This window comes from Podarcis muralis, chromosome 9 (assembly GCF_964188315.1).
Source record: "Podarcis muralis chromosome 9, rPodMur119.hap1.1, whole genome shotgun sequence".
NCBI lineage: Eukaryota > Metazoa > Chordata > Lepidosauria > Squamata > Lacertidae > Podarcis > Podarcis muralis.
Window position 1 is genome coordinate 51,558,111 of NC_135663.1, and position 24,368 is coordinate 51,582,478.

Genomic DNA, 24,368 nt, shown 5'->3' on the forward strand with positions numbered 1-24,368 from the left:
CCTTAAAGTACAGAGGCAGGAGAACCTGTCACATCTATTCTAATTAGTGGATTAGGAAACAGCAGTGAATTAACTCTATATACCAATCTTCACTAAGGGATGACACAGTTGTCAAAGGAAGGCAATTGCTACAGAATGCATTTGCTCACTATTATGAGGGCTGTTGTGAAGATCCAAGTAATGAATTATGCTTTGTTATTACACATGGACAATGTGAAGCCTTGCAGATGGCACAATATAAAAATGCTCCAGTTCCAGTCTTGAGGAACCTATGAAGCAGCAAATGGAATCATAACACACATCACAGTAAGAAGCGCAAGCGATAACAGTATCACAGTATCATTGATATATTCCAAGTGACAGTTTAGGGTGTTGAAACGGCAGAAAACGCAGCAGTGCCAAACCTGAGGCTGTTCCTGTCCCACGCCCCTGCAGTTCTTGAAAAACATTCCCCCCTGAATTTTTTGCTGCTCTTCAAAACTTTTTGGTGGGTGGGAAGTTACCACTTTCCTTACTAGGTCTCAATGAGCCCTAATGAGACCTCTCATCAGCAAGAAGAGCCAGTGTAAAGCTGAAGAAAGCATCCTTGCACTGTTTCCCACCCTCCACACTTCCTCAGGACCTACAGGATCATGCACAACACGGGAATGCAGGAGGAATTCAGTGAGACATGATCTTAGCTCAAGTGGTAAACACATGAGACTCTTAATCTTAGGGTCATGGTTTTGAGCCCCACATTGGGCAAAAAGATCCCTGCATTGTAAGGGGTTGGCGGACCCTTGTGGTCCCTTCCAATTCTATGATTCTACGAAGTGGACACACCTGACCACTCCAGGTTAATGTCGGGTTTGGGGCAGGAGTGCACTTGGGAATCGGCACTTTATCATTTTCCTATTCCAATCCCATACAGGTATCCCCACATTTGCATGCAACCACAAATACACATGGCACTGGGAAATAAATAGAACCACACCAAGAAATGGCAGGAGAGAGCTAGAGTGTCCTCGTGGCTCACAAGGAGACCCTCTCCGGAGCCCAAAGGGTATGTTGGTGAGGGAGGAAGAAGCCCCAAAGAGACAGGAGGCACAGCAGGACTTTGTTTAGGCTGCTCAGCCTTCCCACCTATCAACTGATACATGAGAAGCATCTTCCAACCTCCAGCAGACTCCAGAGTTTCAACTCTAGTTATTTTGTTCTGAACTGAAGAGACAGTGGGAGAGAACACTGGAGATCAGGGGGGGGGGGGGAATAAGCATTTAGAGGGTGCTCTCCAAATATGTGGTTTTTGTTTATGCACAGGGCCCTTCAGAATGTAAACCCAATTTTAACAGTGGGGTTAAATACACACACCTGTATTTCCTGTATTTGTATATGATTTGGTCTGAGGGCTGTCTGCCAGTCTTCTCTTCTTGTTTTTTTGGCTGCAGGAAGGTGATTGTATTGCTAACATTTCAGCACAGCTCTAGCCCAGATTTAGAGAACCTGTGGCCCTCGGAGTTTATGGGAGTACAACCCTACTCCTGCCAAAACTCAACTCCAAATTATTTTGGGCTTTGGGAACTCAGAAAGGACAAGCCATTACATATATTTAAGAAGTTGCACTTGGGATGAAGACAGATGCACCATAAAAAGAAAAGTCAGTGCCTTCTTCAGTCAAGTGGTAAACCTGACTCTGCAACTGAACTAATGGAGCTTATCTGGACTGAGGGGGAGTAAAGACTTATCCCTTGCCTTAGCCAAATACAGACAGTACAGGATGTTCCTTAGCTCAGTGTTTCCCAACCGGTGTTCCGCGGCACACTAGTGTGCCGCCGGACGTTGCCTAGTGTGCCGTGGGAGGGAGGCGGGCGAGTCGGGCTAATCCTCCGACGAGCTCCACCTCCAGACCCATTGCTCAAATCCTTTAACCCAGGAGGGCGGGGGGGGGGGGGGGGGAGAAAGAGAAAAAAGAAAGGGTGGAAAAAAAGAAGGGGAAGAGAAAATATTTTTTTAAAAAAAGGAAAGAGAGGGAAAAAAGCGAGGGATGGAGGAAGGGGAATAAACAGAAGGGGAGGACAATGAAGAGGGGCGGGGCTTGGCAGGCAGCAGATAACTGGGGAGGGGGGCGCGGCTGGCGGCGGCTCAAGGCAGGAAGGGAGGAGCTGCCTCGCGGAGAGTCTTGGGCTGCAGAGATTTCCCGTTCAGGAGCGCGGGAGGCCACGCCGTGGATGGGAATCTCCTCCTCCTCTTCCTCCTCCTCCTCCTCCAGGAGAGAGGGTGGTCCGCCCCACCGAGTCGGGCCTGCTCAAGCGTGGGAGCCTATAGTTAGAGCTCAGCTCCTTTTCTTGCCTTCCCCGCCCCCCCACGGAGCACATTTTCCTCTCCCCCCCAACCCCCGCATGTAGAATAGAAGCCCTCCAGCCTCCACGGTGCACAAACTCTCCCCTCTGCAACGAAGCGCTTTGTTGCATATCTTTGGTGAGGTTTTTAGGCAGTCTTGGTGCACCTTAAATCAGCGCTAATTGCGCCTGGACGCAGTATTTACTTCCGAGTAGGCCCCCTTCTCCCCCCCCCCCCCGGTAGCACCTGACGTTGCTATTCGTATCATCAGGTTTGTTTGTTGATAATTTAATTGTTTTAAAAGCATCATGCTAAAGAGCTCTCTCCCACCCCCAGACCCTTGGGCAAAACAGAAACACACACATACACAAACACAGAGATTGAGCCCTGCAGGTTTTATGAAATGAATGGATTCTGAATGCCTGTTTCAGTGGCTTGTCCGCCTTAGGCTGCTGGGCCAGACACCTGTTACACGGTGCAGTCCGTAAGCTGTGAGCGCTGCTACCTGCCGCAGAGACCACGTAACGACAGTCTTGAAAGACCTACATTGGCTCCCAGTACCTTTCCGAGCACAATTCAAAGTGTTGGTGCTGACCTTTAAAGCCCTAAGCGGTTTCGGTCCAGTATACCTGAAGTAGCGTCTCCGCCACCATCGTTCAGCCCAGACACTGAGATCCAGTGCCAAGGGCCTTCTGGCAATTCCCTCACTGTGAAAAGTGAGGTTACAGGGAACCAGGCAGAGGGCCTTCTCGGTAGTGGCGCCCGCCCTGTGGAATGCCCTCCCATCAGACATCAAAGAGATAACCATTACCTTCTATGCTGTTACTAATTTTTTATTTTTTTTTACATAAGTAAAAAGTGACCTTTCCCCATCTGGCATGGTGGTGTGCCTCGAGATTTTTTTCATGAAACAAGTGTGCCTTTGCCCAAAAAAGGTTGGGAAACACTGCCTTAGCTAACTGACTGCCCAAAAGCCAAGAGCATATGTTGTTGTTACTGCTGTTTTGAAAAACAACCCCCCGAAACACTGAATATTTAAAATAGGAACATAATTAATCGATGATAATTGTAATCTCTTACCTGGAATTAAATTATCTATTTCACCACAGCTTTGGACGCCAGCTTTGAGGACTGCCAACCAGACAGACACACGTGTCACATATGAAAATCCCTGCCAGGTGAGTTTTGGTTGATACCCTCATATTAGGAATATTCAGGCGAATTATAAAAAATGTTGCCCAGGTTTTAGGGACTTAGATGAAGTTGGTTGATAAATACTTTTTTTGGTTTTGTGGTTATTTTATGTTTTTAATAGTATTGTTAGGTAAACTTTTAAGATATTAGCTGCCGTTCAGAGGAAGGGCAGGGTATAACAATGATGTAATAAATCCTATATAATAAATATGATAAAGACACACACATATGCAATTTGCATGTATATAATACACCCATATAAATATGCACAGTATGTATATATGTGTATGCGACACAGAAAAATTAACTCTAAACTGAGCAAGAATTTCAATGAAAGGTACCTTGACTTGAAGTCCAATCAAACACTGCAAGCGGGGGAGGGTTGGGGATTGTATTTTGAGTGTTTAATCCAGATCTAGAAAACAGCACATCCTATGGTGAAAGCGAATTATGCAGCCACATAATTAAGAAAGCTGAAAACTTGTGTGTGACACGACCCCCCCCCCACTTGACAAGAATAAGGTTGTGTAATTTCACTCATGGTTTGAACCGAGATTCTCTCATCTGGCACTGAGTATAGTATATATGAGAGAGACTTATCCACATGCACCTGTACTCACATGTAGCCCTTTAACTTAACAAATAACATGGGACAGGGGTAAAGAAACAATACAATAATTTAAATGCTGAGGTCGCTTTTTGTTGGCAAATAAACATATTTAATATTTGGTATGTTATCATGTGCTACTTCAGCTTTTTGCAGGCAAAAGAGAGAAAGAGGAGATAGATATTGTTTGCCACTGAAGGTCTCCTCAGAGTACCACTGATGGGAGTGCAGGTTGTGTTTGTTTCAAGCAATTGTGGGAAGTATATTTTGCTTTTTTTGTGGCTGAGGAAAGATAAGTGGATGTTGAGACCACAAGAGGAGATTAGGGATTCTATGCTTGTACTGCTAATAAATCACACTCTGCCCACTGATTTGCAAGACCAAATTACATTTCAGAAACTCTGGGGAGCTAACATTGGGTGGAAGGAGGTGATGATTGCCTGCACGGTCAGTGCTTAGAAAAGTCTAATGCGAATAATCTGGACAGGACATTGGAGCGCTTTTCTGAGTAACTGGGAGTGCAACTGGCAGTTTTTGCCTGCACCATTTGGTACACTGGAAGCCTGTAATCCTGTGGGGAGGTGTCCATTATTAAATTCCTTCCCCTATCAGAACAGATCTTCCTGGGACACTAGAGCAATGATGGCCAAATCAACAATGACCACACACTATGAACTCCTACATGACTGGACTTCCAACATTATCGCAATTCATTAGAAGGAGACATACTACCGTGGCTCCCGCTCTGCTAAAGGCAGCATCAGCTAGCATCCTACATTTCTACACATTTCTTAAAGAGTGCAGGTAAGCTATGCTGGACTCACTGCACGGCCAGAACTTGCAAATAACCTGTTTTCTATATAGCTGGAATTCTGCTACATAGGCAGTAGAAGATGATTTGTTCTTACTAAATAGAAGCATTTAAGCAGTGAAAATACAACTGTCTAGTTCCACCCTTAGAAAGGGTAACAAAATTACTTAGTTAGATACTTGGTGTGATTCAATAAAAGAGAGGAACCTTTTTTGATGACTAGTGAAGATGCTGAGTGGCAAAACGTAAGCATAACAGCAGAAGTGGATAGCATGATGGGGCAGCATAGATCAGCAGGACATAGTTGCAGAGCATCATCAGACAGGGAAAGAAAACAATCCCTTGGATTTAAAACATTTCACCCGAGTTGTGGAGATTATCACTTCCAACCACCTTTTTTTTTTTTTTTGTATTCCTTCCAGGAATGTGACCTGTCACTGCTTTTCTTCCTAGAAAAAATGTGCTCTACTCACCATGAAATTGTAACAGTAAGTGCCACACTTATTAACAACAAAAAAGACGTCTGGGTACTGCATACCTTTGAGTACCCCCCGAAAAAGCACTGTGACGTGTCCTTTCAATGCATCCACACCCATCACAACTGGTATGAAATTTAACAGTGAACTGAAACTCCCTTCCCATTTTTTCAGTCTCGTTTGTTATCTCCATACTCCTCCCTGCAAGGGGAAGGTTTTCATTTGCTTTTTTGAGAGCACAAGAAAGAGAGATTTCTGTTAAATTCAGTGTGTGTGTTTGGCTTACCTAACTGTAAGGGGACAAGGCTGAGGTTTCTTCCCCTCACCCCCACTTTTTACACTTTAAGAAAAAAGTCTGCATTTTGTCATGTCACTATCACAACCCAGTGTTGCGTTGTGCAGGTGCACAAATAAGAAGAAACTGATATGTGGCTCTGTTGCAGTTGCCCTGTGGAGAATTCATATGAAATGACCACACTGCAAATGCTTGCCCAAAACACATGAAATGGTAAACAGGTTAAAATCTGTTGTGTTTTTGTTTAGATGTGTTTTTTTAACTTGGGTTCAGACTTATAATTAAATGAGAATTTTACCTACCAAAGAGCAACACAGCCTGCAGATCTCTTCATTTAAGGAAGAGTTTATCTTACGTAGCAAAGTTCTGAAATAGCACAACTTGAAGATGTTCAAGGATGACTTTCATGACATGTTTATTTATCCCCTCAAAATTTTAACCTGCAATGACAAACATGCCCCACCCACTAACAAACAATAAATGGAAACCTGCACTTTTGCTCAGAGATTCAAAACTAGTTTAAATGGCATTGAATCATTTCCAAATCCTCAAGTGACCATTTTAAATAGCTGAAATAAGTTCCAGCCACTGAACTCAATGGCTGGGTCTCCATATTCACTATGGCCAACTCTCTCTCTCTCTCTCTCTCTCTCTCTCTCTCTCTCCCCCCCCCCATTGCAAAGGGGCAGAGGATAAGGTAGGCATTTGTTCTTTCTTTGGTTGCCTTTTTGCAAGGTTCCAGAGGGTTTTCATGGGTATTTTTATCACTTTGGGGGCAAAAATTCTGTGGTTGGGAAATCTCCCCAGAGGAATCAATGGAAATTTTTGACTCATTATGCAAATGCTTGCCTAACAAATGATTTTCTGGATAAGGCTTTGAGCTCAGCTAGTGAGACCTGCATGCATACCTGTTCCACAACAGTTCCACTGTTGGGGGAACAATTCAGAACTGGTGGTTACTTTTTAAGCCTTAAATGGCTTAGATTTGGAATAATTGACTGCAATCCGCCTCCTGCTCATAGCTGAGGCACCATTGGTTGGGGGCAAGAGGCCATTTCTGTGGTTTCATCCAGATTATTGAATAGTAGCTAGAGCCCCTTCAGCCTTCCAATTGTTTACCACCCAGTTAAACCTTCCAGCAGGCATTTGTCTGCAGGACAGAAACTTTTTACAAATTTGGTAGACCCTCATTTTAGAATATTTTTTGCTGCTGAACCTGCATCCATCATATGTTGCTGCTTTAAGTATTTTATTTGATTGTTTTATTCACTGCTTTTTTATCTAGAAAAATAGGTACCAGTACTCACCATGAAGTTGTTACAGTAAGTGCAACACTTTTTAACAACAAAACAACAACAACAACAACAACAACAACAACAACAGAAAAGGTGCCGGTACTGCATATTCTTGAGTACCCCCTGGAAAAAACCCACGCTGGTTTTATTGAAAGCCACATCAATTGATGCAAATGCCACCAAAGGCTGGGGCGTATTTGTAAAAAAGAAAAAAGATCATACTGTGAAGAAAACCAAATGCAAGAAGTATATAAGTTAAAAAAGTGAAATATTGTACCTACTTAACTACAGTGTCCTATTACCACTGAATTTGACCTGCACACCAATTTAAGAAATAATTCCTGATGAAAGCAACTGTTAAAGCCAACTAGCTGATTTTGTAAACGCACACACCAGTCTTTAGACGATGTATATCAATGCACTCACTTTTTAGGAAACTTTCTAAAATATATTTAATTGACTTCAAAGCAGCATCTGCTGCATTTAAAACAGCAGTTAATTTTAAGCTCTCTAGACATCCAAGTCTTACTGTCATAAGAATGCAATATTGTATTTTACAGCAGTTAACTTACTATGCTCCCCCCCCCCATGCTTCACCATACAACTAGACTGTATTTCATGCTGACATGTGCTGCGTGAACAGGTGCAGACTTCAACAGAAATTTCTCCTAGGGCTAGTAGTCCTGAGAATACTGTATGTGTCTTGAATCTTGGAATTGTGTGTAAGCAAAACCATAAATCAGCTACCAGACGTCTCTGTGAATCAGATGTTGTGTCGGTTCAAAACACGTGCAACTGTACAGCTATGCAAAACGGGAATTAAAACTCTCTCTTGTGCTTGTTTAAAGATGGGATCGAAATCTCCATTGCAGGTCAAGTTACATGATACCCTATCTGTAAACTGACTCCTAAAGAAAAGAGCTCTTCCAAAGAACTGTGTGCGCCAAAGTATGTCAAAGCTATGGTCTTAGAAGACTGACTTATTTATGGTCAAATTGTCATTCATTCATTTTGTAGGTCAACAGAGGCACACTTCTTTTGGGTGCTTTCCTCCCACTATGCCCCATGAATTCACACAGTTATCATTACACTCTTTTAAAACTGTTATACCATGGATTGACAATAAAATGAAATCATACAGCTGATGAGGGGGAATAGTTTCTGCTATCAATGGAGAAATGAAAGGTGCAGCCTATACAATATTTTTCACTCTTCTGAGGAGGATGGAGACTATTAGCTTTCCTAAAGACATGTCAGGGCAGTGAGGAAGTAGGGCTCCCAAACAGAATACAGTGGTACCTCAGGTTACATACGCTTCAGGTTACAGACTCCGCTAACCCAGAAATAGTGCTTCAAGTTAAGAACTTTGCTTCAGGATGAGAACAGAAATCATGCTCTGGTGGCGCGGCGGCAGCAGGAGGCCCCATTAGCTAAAGTGGTGCTTCAGGTTAAGAACAGTTTCAGGTTAAGTACGGACCTCCGGAACGAATTAAGTACTTAACCAGAGGTACCACTGTACAGCAGCTCAGTCTCAAGACCAAGGAGTGAAGGCCAAGCCAGGTGGGCCGTTATTGGCTCATCAGGACACCCAACCCTGTTGGGCTTGAAAGCTGAAGCACACCGCCCAGCCATTTGCAGAAGTTGAACCGTAAAGCAAAAGATTCGGTTCACCATTCCTTTTGCATGCAATTAGCCCAAGTGATGCAGGGACTGTGGCACACTGGGCCCCAAAGTCCCAGATGTAAGACCCCCACTAAGGCTCACAACAGGAGAAATATGCACACTATCACAACTTTAGTCCCTACTTTTGCCAAGAATTCAGCAATCCTTTCAAATGATGAAGGTGGAGAACCAGTCTGTAGACTACATGGTTTCATACTGGGAATTATTCCTCTCCTCTAAAGGGTTCACATTCCCATCCCATGTGTATACTGGGCCTCCCAGTATTTATTCTGTGATAACCCTAAAACCCAAATCTAACCACAGTGTTTCTATCCTTACCTATTCTTACACATATCCCACTTGAATGATTCTCCACATGAGACCATATTCCTGGAATATTAAAACCAGTTAATGATCAGCGTAGTCATATGCTGATGCTTCTGTCTCAATATATAGTATTTCTTTCAGACTCTGTAAACACACCCTTCCTCTGTTTAGCAAGAATTTAGAATTGTTTTGGATTTTCATTCCTCGAAATATTTAAAACCGATCCTGTTTTAAACTCCAAGGACTCAATCATCTATTCTGACCTTCAGTCATAGCTGTTATTTTCTCATAGCAAGCTATAGCTTCTATAAATTAACAGACCATCGATTGCTTTTACTGCTTTTATATGCCTGCAGGGCTTTGTTCCATTTCCCCCACTCTAGTATGAGCACTGCTGATATTGATTCTGTTTATTCTCTACAACACACTCTTTTTTGCTGTCCTCCTTCACTCAAGCATGTTGGTCTTAAGAACTCATTTATAGGGATACAAAATAAATTTTAAGCAGTTGTGATTTAAAGGAATCTTGATAGCAGATTAACAATCACAGGGTTGTTATTGAGATAATAGGGTGAATGCTGTATATCCCACACCTTTGACAACTTGGCAATTGAAGTGTCATATAAACACAATGCTTTTCTTTTAAACCTGAAAGGTAAACGACAACTGTACACACACAAAAATAATTTGTGTTCATAATTTTGCATAAAGTCTTGGGGAAGATCTTTCAGCAAAGCAATACTGAAATAAAAAGAATATGCTCCAGCTTTTTCAAGTAGAATTTCTTTTCCCATCAGATGAAACGTGTAACATTTGACTTGAAAACATCAAATCCACAGTTGCACCCAAATCAGTGCTTCTTTCTTGTTAAAAAGGTGTACAGTTCAGAAACAAGTTGTTTTTCAAATGAAAGAAAAAATTCAACAGTAAGAAGTTCAGCATGAACAGGAAAAAAACATATTTGTTTTGGGTTTTCTTGATTTGTAGCTTTGTTGAATGTGACATATTACCTGTCAGGGCACAAGCAATTCAATAAGCAGTAGCAGTTCTATGAGAAGGCAAATTCTCCGACTGTCAATCGTATCTCCACGGGAGGGAGTTCCATAATTAGGGGACTTCCAGGTGTTACCACCAAACAGGTAAGGCTTATTGGCATCACCACCAAGAGGCCTCCCACACTGTTCTCAAAGGCCATGTTGGGACATACTGGAAAACGTACTCCATCAAATATTTTGTCTCCCCTCCAAGATATTGGGTTTTGTTTTGTTTATGTTTTTGTATTTCTGCAAGCTTTGGAATTCCCCCATTCCCCCCAGCCTGCCGATATCTCATGTGTGGAATGGAAATACGTGCAATTTGGGCTACCTAAGAATCCACATTCAAAGGAGTTTGCTATTAGTATATATAATTACAGTAAGATCACTATTAGGAGACATTGGTTGATGACAAAAACCCTGAATCATACCTTCGAGTGAATTATGGGAATGCCTCCAACATAAATTTAAAATGTTCATGTTTACAGAGATCATATAATAGTTTTTAAACATATATTTTCCAGTGCTGTTTACTTGATTTCTCAACACACTTTTGTGATTACTGTAAAAATACAGGCAGACTTAGTATGATCCATATGATCCAAAGATATGGCTTTGACATCTGTCTGTCAACAGAGTCAGAATTTGATCATGGCAATGAGTGGGACATCTTGCATGCCCATATCACAGGGATGGGGAACCTGTGACCCTTCAGGTGTTGATTGACTCCCAACTCTCATTAATCCCAGCCAGCATGACAAATGGACAGAGATGGCAGGAATTATGCCCCAACAATATCTGGTGGGTCACAGATTCCCCATCCTTGACATATTGTATGCATTCCCATAATCAGGTGTATGAGAGTCTGGGCAAATGGCAAATCCACTTAGATGAGCAGGAAAGTCAACAGAGACAGAAAAGAAACCACAACAGTGATAACATAAGCCAACTTCTTCATTTGCATTTGAGACCTGATGGAATGACAAGTCAAGCTGCGTCCCCCACTTCTGCTCGCTCTTCTCACCATGCAGCCAATATTTAATGAATACAGAACATGCAGAGTAAATGCTTTCACACATTTAATGTCATGTGTAGTTTGGTCCTCAGTAAAGAAGCCAAAAGCAAATTTGTAATCATAAATGGAGACAGTGTTCTCTTTCTGTGGCCTGGTAGCAAAACACTAAACATGTTAGCTTTAAATCTGTGTACTTTTTGAATGGGAATCTGTTTATGTTTTTATTTCATTCCATTTACTGCCTTAACTTAGAGCACAGCTTGTCTTGTTCATAAACCCTAGCAAAGCAGGAGCACCAAGTGACAGAAGGAAGTATTACAAAACACAACAGCCATCCTCACACAAAAGAGCAATTGGAAAGACTGGCATATAAAGTAGTTCCTAGGCAGCCAATCATTCAGTCACCAACCAGATGATGACCCCATGTGCCTCCAGACCATAGGTGATACCCAACCAAGTCATACTCAAGAGTGAAATCAATGAACATCAGTCAAATCCCTTTCTTACAATGGATCAACCTTAGTATGACTAACACTGGATCTTACACCATATCCTGAGATCCAAATACTTTATTTCCTGCACATTGTGTGACTTGAACTTGCTACAAAACAGCACCATACTGCCAAAGCTGGGATATTTCACGTGATCATTTGTCAAATTTTTGCTTTCAGAGCTCTGTATATTCAGCTGCTAGAGACACACATCCAGTTTTCACTGCAGGTGGTAAACCTGTGTTACTACTTCAAGATTGCAGGGGTGGAAGGGGGGCTCAACATGATTGAATGCTCCTCCAATGCACATAAATTTCCTCCACCTTGAGAACTGGCATGTCAGGGAGATGTAGCGTTCTAGCATAGCCTTCTCAGCCTTTGCATGTGGGCTCTTTTTTATTTTTTTGCTGTTGTTAGGGAGGTGCATGTGAAGATCCCACCTGCATTCTGATGGATTACAGTCAAGACAGATTTACAATCTCAGTGAAAAATAGGCCTTAGACAAATATCTGTAAATTACTGTCCATTAAAATGAGCATATTGACAAACAAATATAGATTATAAGATTCATATTCTTGTCAGTAAAGAACAGCTGCTGTAGGTTCTGCCTTTCTGTAACTTACAGGTGTACGAAAGCTGGACATGAATGGCATTCCATTAAATGTCAGTTTAGTGCCCTCCCACAACAAGTGCTGGACAATAGGGAACATCAAGTGAATTAATTAATGCAGATGACTATTTACCAATAGGCAGTTTACCAAGCTGGGCATGCAGCTGCATGATAAACTGGTCACCTGTATCATCTTGCTAACACTGCATTAAATATCTTTTGTTTCAGTGGCTTAAAGGTAAAGGGACCCCTGACCATTAGGTTCAGTAGTGACAGACTCTGGGGTTGCGGCACTCATCTCGCTTTATTGGCTGAGGGAGCCGGCGTATAGCTTCTGGGTCATGTGGCCAGCATGACTAAGCTGCTCCTGGCAAACCACAGCAGCACACGGAAACACCATTTACCTTCCCGCTGGAGCGGTACCTATTTATCTACTTGCACTTTGATGTGCTTTCGAACTGCTAGGTTGGCAGGAGCAGGGACTGAGCAACGGGAGCTCACCCCGTCACGGGGATTCAAATCACCGACCTGTTCGGCAAGTCCTAGGCTCTGTGGTTTAACCCACAGCGCCGCCCGCATCGGTTTCAGTGGTTTACGGTTGTACCATGGGGATGGTGAATATGTGGACCTCCAGATACTATTAGGACTGAAACCCCTATCATTCCTGACTACCAACCAGGCAACATCTGGAGAACCACAGGTTCCCCCACTCCTGAGTGCCCAGAGACTATTTCCCCCAAATGTGTGAAGGACCTTCCATACTGCCTTGAACTGCTTTGAGGAAAGACAAAATATAAAAGTAACAATAAGGTGTACTGGCCATCATTTTTTGTCATCTCTAGAATAAGTCTTGATCAGCTTGCCAACATCTGGCCTCCCAAAAACAAGTCTGCCTTTCAATCCAACTGCCAAGAAAAGAACTAGAGATGATGAGGCAGTTACATATATTTATTTAAAGGTTGATGCACTGGCACAGAAAAGCAGGTAGCACCATCTGCTTTTCTACATGAAACAGAGCAAACAAGGGAATGGAATGAAATCTCTGCCTCCCTGCTCTGCCTTGTTACGCTTGTTCCCCATACGCCTGGGGCAATTTTACTCCAGTCCAGCTTGGATACTACAGCTGAGCTAGACTAGGGGCCTAACTACATTGCTTTTGATCACCTGTGCCACTGCCCCAAGTTATTTGATGAACAGAGGCTAGACCCCTATTTTGGGCGGCTAGAGCCCTATTTGGGTGTTCCCGCCACAAGATTAACAATTGTGTCAAGGGATGAGTGGGGCTCTGCCTGCCTGCCGCACCCAGCAGCCCTTGAAATCCATGAGTTGGGCAAAACGAGTTGTACAAGGTAAGTCGCCTGTTTGTGCCTAGGCTCCACTCCACAACACAGAACCCTAATTCCACACTATAAGCAGGGGAAGCCTAGGTACATATAGCAAGCTACCTTCTGCAGACATCTCCCTTTCCAATTCATAAGATGAAGCAACACAGACAGAGTGGGTGCAGCCTCTGGGCACAGTTCTGCTCTCCCCACTATGCAATTAACTACTTGGTTCCTTTTGTGCCATGCTTTTGAGGGCACTCAAAAAAAAAGAGCAAGGAGGATATTCTCCATTACTTCCAAGTGTCTGCAAATCCAGTGTGAAGTGAAGAAATAACATTACTCTTCTTGAAGCCCTCTGTACATGTTTGAGAATTTAGCAGAGGGGAGCCCCCCCCCCATCTCTCCTGACATATCTTTCCCTCATTAAACCACATTTGTCTCTGGAGTTGTTAGGGTCCTCCAGGATTATGTGACTAGATTTTTCTGAATGTGCAGACAGCTCTTAAGGCTCCAGTGTATTACTTATGACCGAGGTCAACGTGCTATTAAAAGCAGAAGAAATCCATGTTTAAATTGAAGGTATGTTTCAATGAGCACAGCTCCATTCAAATACCATTTCTGGAATCCTGTGGGAACACTCTTTAACACAAGGTAATCCATACATTATGAAGTTGCAAGGAAAAGGGAATTTTCTGACAAACTTAAATGTTGACACATCCCAGCATGTGTACACTGTGTACACACACAGAGCAACTTGTGTGTACAAACTTCATTCATTATGATCTGCACACAATACTTACATTAGTCCCTGTTAAAAATGCCATCCTTTTAAAAAAAGCATTGTGTGAAGCAGCACTCAGTGTTTAACAGTGGACTTGACACAGAGCAGAATCAATAAATACCTGTTAAATTGAATCTGTGTGATACTATGAATGAATGACACATCATAGCAAAAGGGATGGGGGGGGCAGTCAGGTCCTATATCTGAAAGATCTTGAAGTGTAACAAAAGACAAGAAATATAAAACAGGCCAGTTCAAGTAACTTAAGTGCTTGGAGATTAAACTAAAAAACAACACAAAACATAGAAGATGCTTTGCAAAGGACTCGGTAGACAAGCGACTCTAAATGTGAATGTGTAATTCTGTGCACACCTGAGTACAGCATTTCCCAATCGCATTTAATAAATGCTCATATATACATACGGAAAAGACATCTGAAAATGTATTGGACTTTGGCACCTTTATTGCTTCACCAACACATAATACTACCTTTGTTACTAATTTACCTATTGACTTCGGTGCAGCCGTCTGCAATGTTTAATCTAGCAGCGATTCTATTATGTTAAGTATATTCTAAAGATTATCCAGTAGTGCTTTGAGAAAGCATGGAATTTTATAAAAACATGAAAGGCACTCCAGGTTTTCAACAACGTTCTAAGCAGCCAAAAATGATGGCATTCTGGCAAAACAACAGCCACCTATTACTAGTAACCTGAAGTGAGTACAATTCTCTCCTTTACCATAATTTAAACATTATCTGCCTTACGCTATGTCAACAGATTGCGGTTTTATTGATCAGTTTTACGAGTTATTTCAAGAAACCAAAAGCCTATACGTTTAGCACCTAGACATATGCCAGAACCACTCTGCTTCAGTAAGGTCTATAGACATTCCATGTGTGTATCTTTCATTTCCTTTGTCCCCGATATTGCTCTTAACATGCAGCTTGCCACCGAGGTTGTGTTTCAAAGGAGTTTCGCTCTCCACCCCAGTCTAGCTGCATTTGTGGTCCATGTGGAGAACTGGCTTCCTTTATATCAATCCAGCCCCCAACTCAGGCGCACAATGGGTGTGTTGTGCTCCGTGTGTGCCTGAGTGTGGGTCTGTGGGAGCTCTTTGAAAAGGAGGTGTGAACTGTTTCTCTCCTACCTTACTCGCCTCTTAACAGCACAGCCATCAGAAACTAATCAAACACAGCAACGGGGCGTGCAGCCCACAAGACGAGTGCAAACGCCTCTTTTCCCTTATGACCTACATACTACAACAATGCAATGTAATGCAATGCAAGAGCCGTGGTGGAGAGGGCAAGGGGTGGCCGGTGCTCTTCCAATCTAGTTATATAGCAACATTCACGCCGGGCAGAATGTCAACACCGCAATATGGAGGGGTTTCAAGGGCTTCAGATGGTTATACTTTTAAAAACTCTCCCCAAGTCCTGGGGCATACTGATGATTTCCTAGAGTTGGGACAGTGGTGGTACAAAAGGAGGAAACCCCCCCCCCCCATGCACATCATCATCTCTGAATGTGGAAACGAAGTGAGAGGGGGGAGTTAACACAGATCCCAACAGCAACTGCTCGCTTGCCGTAGTAGCCCAAGCCTGACAGTTCGATTATCTGTGTCTTGAAAGAAAGGCTCTCTCCACTATACACATCAAAATAAATAATAGCCCGGGCAATTGAATGTAAAGTCAACATGGACGGCTTTTTTCTCTTCTTTAAAACAACTTAATGCAAGCGAAATATATACATACAGACATATACCACTAGGGTCTTCAGGGCTACGAACTGGAAGCAGGCGAACAAAAGCTTACCTTTCTCGCCGAGCAGCTCAGGCGCGCGCGAGCAGCAGCAGCAGCAGCAGCAGCAGCAACCTCCTTCACCGACTAAATCCACAGCCAGATGCTCCCAAGACAGCAATCTGTTAATAGGAAGTGCATACAAACCTGAGAGGGCTTTTTTTTTTTTTTACACTTACACACACACACACACCACAAGACAGAGCTCGTCTTGAGCTGCACACCTGCTTGCTTGCTCTCAGCTAGGGGTGTGTTTTGCATGAAGCGACGGCAGCAGCAGCAGCAGCAGCAGGCGGGCAGGCAGCGTGCAGGATCAATGTTGTGAGGAGAGGGCAACACCCTTCTTTTGGGTCACCAGCTCGCGCTCTGAGAGCCCAGCCGGCGAGCTGTGGAGATAACTGCAGAGGAGCCTCGCTTCCCACCCAGCCCCCACCCCAACAAGACGCGCACACGCGCGCGCACGCACACACACAAAAAGCAGCCCCTGCCCGCGCGCGAGACTGAGATATGTACCCTTTATCACGCTGCATTCCACCTTTTCTCAGCTGGGGGTGGTGGGGGGGGGGGGGAGGAGAGCAGAGGCGATAGGCAGCTTGTCAAAATGGCAGCTGGGAGGCATTCCCGGCTCTATTAATTAGACCCATAATGGGCTCGTTTCTTCAGTTTCCTCGCAATAAATTACGCCCCCCCCCCCCCCGCGCGCTTTGTGTACTCCACGCTAAAGCCCAGCATAATATGCTAACACTCTCTTTACTCCCCTTCCCCCCCCCCCGCCCGCAAAATGGCTGGTCCTTTCAGCACTGCTGCAGACAGCTCATTGGGTTCCACTAGCTTTCTGTAGCCATGGCAACAACCAACAGACTTATCCACCAAGCATGGTTGATCATGTGCGGATCTCATCCTCCCCCCCCCCCCCAACACAGGAGGTTAATTGCTGTTTGTCTTATAAGTACCAGGAAAGGGGGTGGGTGTTCACGCAGACATTGCCAATCTCCCATTAATTAGATGCGACGGAGATTTTGGGTCGTTTGCTCCAAACCTAGGTGGAGTTGGGAATGTTAGAGCCCTATCCTATGGGGAGCATAAAATAAAATAAATGCCAGTATTAACACACTGCCTGAAACTAGCTTTCTTTCTTTCTCTTTTTGTTTTCTTCCTCATCCCTTTCTCTTTCTCTTCTTCCTCCCTCCTCTCCTCCCTCTTTCTCTTTCATTATTGTATGAAGTGGCAAGTGTAGAAAATTGGTCAGAGGCTTGTAAAATGTTTATAAGGCGATCGTCTGCTTATTCTGAAGCTCCCTCTTTATGTCTGTTGGAATCCCCTTGTTTATTGAAATGCCTATCTAACTATTATCAACAATAATACTTTTTCCAGAGCAACTTCGCTGTGACCACTCTTTGAATGGTCTTCCATAAATGTGGGGTGGTGGGGCAAGGGGGAGGGAATCAATAGTATCCAGTATTCATCCTAAAAGTGTAAATCAAGAGATCTTAACATTTGTTGCCTTCAGTGTGGAATGTAGACAGAATGTTACAAGCACTGTTATTTCGGAGTTCCACCATTGTTTTTCCAGCAAGGCCTTTAATGGTTGGTCTCCAATGCATTCAACAAATGAAGCTTTTTATCTTGGGACAGAGATGCAGAGATGGAAATGGCTCCACCTTTAGAATTTCTGCGTTATCTCACATAAGTATTTATCACATATTTGGTGAGTTCTGCACAGCTGAGAGATCTGTGGGGATACTGAAGGATACTATGTGAGTTTGCATAAAACTTATTGACATGCTTAGTGGTTATTGTACATCTCTTCTCAGAGCTTACATCCTGCCATATAGTGCCTTATTCTGCAGTTGTACATGCTTTATATCCCAATTAGATGTTCCTGCTTACTCGTAGCAGTCTGAAGAACTGTGGACACTTTCGCTTTGTATGGTTGCACCAATGATACATTAGGACACCACAACATTTTTGTTTTAAAAATGTGCTTTCCTTCTCTTTTTTCGTTTTAGTAAAACGGGGGTGCCAGTGCTCATATATTGATAAAAATGCATTTTTATCAAGAAGTGGCTGCCATAGGCAGCTAAGAAAGAGGTGCTGAGTAGACATATTTTTATAGCTATGTCAAGCATTTGTAGATTTTGCTCAATACAAGCAGTCCAGACCAATGCATGGTTACTTAGAAGTTCCACTGGGATGCATTCTCAAATAAGAATGCACAGGACTGCAACCAAAGTAGCCCAAATGACAAGGGTTCCAAGAGGTGGCTTCCCATACCCCTGTGCTAAGGTAAGGGTTGTCAACTTGAATAAAATATTGGGGGACCAGGAAAGCCCCACCCTGCATATTGGATCACATGGGGCAGCACACACACAGCATGTGAATGGTAATACCCATCAACCTGGGGGGGGCGCCCCCTCACATATTTTATGGGGGAGGGGGGTGTTTGAAGGGACATCAGCCCCTAGGAGTTGGCTCCTATGACTAAGGCTGTGTACACACAATACCTATAAAGCACATTCTTTGCCTCAAATAATTGTGGGTGCTGCAGTTTACCCCTTGCAGAATTACAATAACCAGCCAACAAGCCAGGGCCAGCCCAACACATTTTGGCACCTGAGGCGGACCACAAAATGCCACACCCCTCCCTTTCAGGGAAGAAGAGATGTGGGAAGATCTTTATCAGGAACAAGGTGTGGCAGGGGGGAGATCAACATTGGGATGCGTTGTCACCGTGGATCCCGTCACCTGAGGCAGTTGCCCCATCTGGCCTCATAGGTGGACTGGCCTCCCCTGTATTCCTGTGCTTCTCTGAAAAGCCCCTCTGGAGGGTCGAGGGCCTTCCTGAACAATGAGGAGCTAGGCTTAGGAACTGCTGAGGGAACCCCCAAATCAGGCTTGAAGGAGTGAAGAAGTTCATGGAAGTTAATATGCGGCACCCCACATTGTCCAGGAGGTCTCCCAACCCTCCAGAAAGATTTTCACAGAGTCTCTGTTGGGGAAGGGACCCTTTCCATCCATGAACTTCCTTAAGGTCAATGATATATGTACAGGTACTTGGGAGCAAGTTTCACTGAACACAATAGGGCTTACTTCTCAGTAAACATGCATTGGATTCCTATGCACGTTGTTGTTATGAGCTTGTCCGTTCTGTTTGGGACTTGGGGCTTGGCTGGAACCTAATAAGGAAGCAAGATCTGTTGGGGTGTGAGCTTCCTCACCCTGTGCTCAGCTTGTACATGTGTAGTTAAAACCATATATCCTAAGAACACCATGGTCTCCATTGACCCTCATTCCTAGGAAACTGAACTCTGGGAAAGTGCAGGAACCCTCGGAATCTCTTGCTGCTCAGAGACTGGGGTTGCATGTAGCAATATCTTAGGATGAAGTCTTGGTGTTTTGCTTTTCTTGGGCCTTACTCCAGTTGCTTGATTTTCTAATGTGGGATAATTATTATTAGCAGCAAATAATCAAGTATTTTTTTTTGGGGGGGGGGGAGGCGCTAGCTGATTTTAAGAGCCTCAGGAGCTCCAGACAGAGAACACTGCCAGCTACTATGACTCAAATTCTCTTTCCTGAACCATGGCCCATGGGCACTGACCAGTATGGTCTCTTTTTTAGTACCAATCTGCTGATTTTGCTGCTGACTCAAAAGCTGCTGGCAGATGCGCACATTGCAATTTCTACAATTTATTACTGACATGTAATTACTTTGCATCACTTACAAATACCACTTCACTGCAATTAGTTTAGGAACTCCTCGACTGTAAAGTGTACAGCAAATAGAGAGATGGTACTGCAAATCCCTATTCGCCTCTCAGTGGTTTGTACTAACCTTAAACAGAATTGTACAAAGTTATGGAGCCACCATACACTCAATATCTTGTTAGGCTATCCCTGTCCAAAAAGGGACACAGTTGGGACACTAGCTGAAGCTGATGGAAGGCACTCCATGCCACCGAGGCCACCTGAGCCTCAGTGAATAACAATGGATCCAGAAGCTGTGTGCACACTCCTTCAGTGGGAGTGTAACTCCATCAAGAGCAGGCAACCTCCCATCCAGTCTAGGGAACCACCCACTAACTTGAGCTTCAGTTTATTGGCTCCCATCCAGTCCCATTACTGAGGCAAGACAAGGCATTATCATCTTTTGCACCTGCTGAAGTTTCTGAACCATCTTCAGAGGCAGCCCCACATAAAACACATTGCAGCAATATAGATGCCTTCCTATTTAGGCAGGCTGTGATTCTGCATCATTGGAGGTACTTGTTAGCCATTATTCTATCAAAATTCTGAGTAGTTTGTAAAATATGCAGGGCAGGGCATTATTCTAACTTCTGCTTTATTTCCTCCACCATTTTTTGGAATCACCTCTACATTTACCATGCACAGTAACTATAATTTTTCACACTTTGCCAATCTTATCAATTTGGGTTGTGAGACCATGCTGTAGAGCAGTGTTTCCCAACCTTGTGCCTCCAGCTGTTTTTGAACTACAACTCCCATCATCCCTGACTAGCAAGACCAGTGGCAAGGGATGATGGGAATTGAGGTCCAAAAACAGCTGGAGGCACAAGGTTGGGAAACACTGCTGTAGAGAGACAGAGAAAGCAAACCACACACAAAAAGGCTGCCTAGTAAACATCATGCCTGAATATGTTTTGGGCCTGATTTGGTACACAGTATTTCACACATGTACACATACAAACCCCTTCTCAAAGTTAGCCAGGGCTAAGGAAGACACAATAATTTCATTACCTTCTATTTGCACTATTTCCACTCTGTGGGTTGCTAAAGCTAAAACCCATAATGGACATGTATTTTCTTGCAGGAGTGAATGTATTAAATGAAGTAAAGAGGATGGCAACCACCATAGACTTCTGTTTCTGCATAACTAAAAAATGGTAGATAAGAAAGCTTGAGGAAATTTCTAAGGAACCATGTGATTTCTTCGACCTCTCTTCTTCTCCATATTAGCCCTGAATAGCCATAGGAATTGGCAGTGACATTCCCACCCAGAGACCATATTATATTGGTTTGGCCTGGGTAACCCAAACATTATTGCTGCATGTTCACCCCACAAGTTGCAGAGTTTCAAGATCTGGCATGTGTTCACAATCCAGGCTTCAGTTATAGTCAGCTATGTTTAAAATCACCATTTGCCATAGTTGCTAGTCTACATTTAAACAGAGAGGCATGGATGTTAGCTTGTTCCATGAACTAATGCTGTCGGTCTCTCTGCTTGGAGCTTTACTCATAATGACAATCATGTCTATCACTCCTCACTTTGAGGACAAGAGTGGCAGACATTCCACACAGCTTGTCTCCAGTCCAGACAGATGCTTTTATCCTCACATTGTGCATGATTGCATGTTATTGCTTCCAGTTGCTATTTGCCCCATGCAAGAAGCGTCCAAATTCCACTTCAGTAAAATTGGCAGTACCTTTCAATACTCGCAGAAGGGTTACAGGCGGGTGCACTTTTCAAAACACATTCTTGTGCTATTATTCTCCTACCCTGGGGAAATTGGGACATGTGAAATTAATAGAAAAATTAGAACAGCTTCTATGAATATATATATGTATATATGGAAGCACTGCAAATCACATTGCTTTTTGATATAACTATCTGCCCTTGCATGCAACTGGCATCGCTACACAACAAATGCCAGAAGAGCAAATCCTAGTGAAGTAGCAATTACAGGAAATAAAATTACCCTTCTAGATATAGGATTGCTATAATTATTCTTGAGGGTAATTGAATATCCAAACTGGGAAGAAAGTTAAAGGCCGATCCAGTTGGTTCCTGGTGTGTGCTATGCGGCAAGCACAGCTAATCTGTTCATGGGAGAGCTGCCAAAGGGGAGGGGGACCTCCCACTGGCAGAAAAGGGTGGGGAGGATGCAGCAGGCAACTGGCTCAGTCCCTTAGTGTTTGACCATGCCTGAACAACATTCTCTGAGTTACAGAATTTTTGCCATCCTAATCCAAACTAAAAACGAGGTCCATGCAAAAAAAGGTGGTTCAGATAATGCAGTCTGAGCTTAGTTTATGGTGGTTCCCCATACTGTACTTTCATTTATTTATTTGAATTCCAAATGGGCAGTTCATGAATGCACGTTTGTATTCTAGATTTTTGTAGCAATTTCAAAGAGATTGTGTTTTCAACGTCTTTGTAACAGTGGTTTATGGTTGTCAAGCAAGTATCAATCAATGGCTTTAAAAATTAAGTTCCTCTCATGTTTCCATGCCATTTCCCTGATAAAAGGCCCTGCTGCTTAACCTGAAACTAGAGAAAGATGTATGTGGTAATGTGCAAACAGCCACAAACAACTTGAGATGGCATGTCTCAGTCTTGTGTGTCTGTTCACCTGCTGCAAAGACCAGACTGAATCTTCACAAACATTTTAAGAATGCAAGTAGGGGGAAGTACTGTAAGAGGAGGTCTTGAAGATAAGCAGAGCCAAGAATAATGTACTGTGGATAACCTCTCACTCATGCATCCATGAGGATGTTGACAATTGGGAGGACAGCACTGATATCAATTAAATTCTAAGGGTTGTGGTCCTTAACCTCACTCACACAAAAGCAGAGGCTAAAGCTGAGCCTGAATTACAATCTTATGTCTCCTTGGCATAAGTCAGGCTTCCTCAGACTCGGCCCTCCGGCCTACAACTCCTATGATCCCTAGCTATCAGGACAAGTGGTCAGGGATGATGGGAATAGTAGTCTCAAAACATCTGGAGGGCCACGTTTGAGGAAGCCTGACATAAGTCTTTCCTCTGCTACATTAAGGTCCTGCCTGATTCTAAAAGAATCGTAGTCATTTAAGACAACTTAATGATGCTTTACCTGACACATACAAATTGGCTGCCATTTTGGAGAACTGTACTGAAAAGGCAAGTGCTCAGCAGCCTCACTGCTAGCCTGGGTGGCAGGCAGTGCTGTTCAGGACAGACTCAGTAGTTTTATGGAGCCTGGTGAAACTATACTGGCTCTTAGTATCACATGACCACTGTTGACCTATTCTCCGCAATTCTACTTCCTGGCCATTCTTTCTAATGCAATTTTACAAAAATCCCAGAAAATGTATTGTTAATGGAGCTTCTAGATTTTGAATTTGAAACTTGGATTTATGCTATTATTCTCAATTTAAGAGGGCTAATGGCTGATCAATATTTAGTTTTGAACACGTAATCACATACACAACATAGAGTTGCAATTAGTAAAATACAAGGTGTAAAATGATGGCTATCGATTGGCATTGCGGAAAATTAGTCTTTTTTTATAATGCCCATCATGCATAATACCTCAAACTACTTACGATAAACCCACATTTTAATTTTTTAAAAAGCAGATTGCAAAAGCTAACATATCAAAATGATTTTAGAGGAAAGGGATCCTTCACTGGTTGTGAATCTTGTTTACAAACTAGGGTTTTACTAGGGGAGCTGATCTGTCTTGTCATCGCTGCAGTGAAGTCAATAATCCTAACCAAGTGTCTCATGTTTTATTATATTCCATGCATACCTCGCCAATGAGAGTTGAGTACTAGGTTAGTGTTCCGTTTTAAGATTTCTAGGATAGCTTTTCAAAGAGACCCATGAACAAGTACGAAGGGATGGACCTGCTATCATGGCAAGTGAACTCACCTTGGGCATTTTTAATTTTTTTTTAATCTGTGGATTAATATTCATGAATGGTTGGGACAATTTCAGCTGGGCTAGGGAAAAACATTCAACATAAAACAGAATATACAGAGAGGAGCTGGGAAAGAGCTGTTGGTGAGTTTTGATTCTCCACCGAAGGAAAATCTTGTTTACACATAGTGTCAGGAAACTTGGTCCTCCTTGAATAATCAGGGTATGAGGCTAGAACCTAATCTTGTAGATAATAATAATAATAATAATAATAATAATAATAATAATAATAATAATTTATTTATACCCCAGCCACTATGGGCAGCTTCCAACAAAACACTAAAATACAATAACCTATTAAACATTAAAAGCTTCCCTAAACAGGGCTGCCTTCAGATGTCTTCTAAAAGTCTGGTAGTTGTTGTTCTCTTTGACATCTGGTGGGAGGGTGTTCCACAGGGCGGGTGCCACTACCGAGAAGGCCCTCTGCCTGGTTCCCTGTAACTTGGCTTCTCGCAGCGAGGGAACCGCCAGAAGGCCCTCGGCACTGGACCACAGTGTCTGGGCATAATGATGGAGGTGGAGACGCTCCTTCAGGTATACTGGACCGAGGCCGTTTAGGGCTTTAAAGGTCAGCACCAACACTTTGAATTGTGCTTGGAAACGTACTGGGAGCCAGTGTAGGTCTTTC

General features: G+C 43.2%; 1 long non-coding RNA gene across 2 annotated transcripts in view; it reads right to left on the reverse strand.

The window, feature by feature from the left end:
* Positions 1–16,478, reverse strand: part of LOC144328892 (uncharacterized) — a 30,794-nt gene extending 14,316 nt beyond the window's left edge. Inside the window, exons 1-3 of one of the 2 annotated variants that reach the window (XR_013394256.1) lie at positions 16,265–16,478; positions 16,056–16,162; positions 3,855–3,928 (exon numbers count right to left, since the gene is read on the reverse strand). This is a non-coding gene — a long non-coding RNA (uncharacterized LOC144328892). The remainder of the gene's footprint in view (positions 1–3,854; positions 3,929–16,055; positions 16,163–16,264) is intronic. The other variant, XR_013394255.1, reaches the window with a different exon arrangement.
* Positions 16,479–24,368: the final 7,890 nt, after the last annotated feature.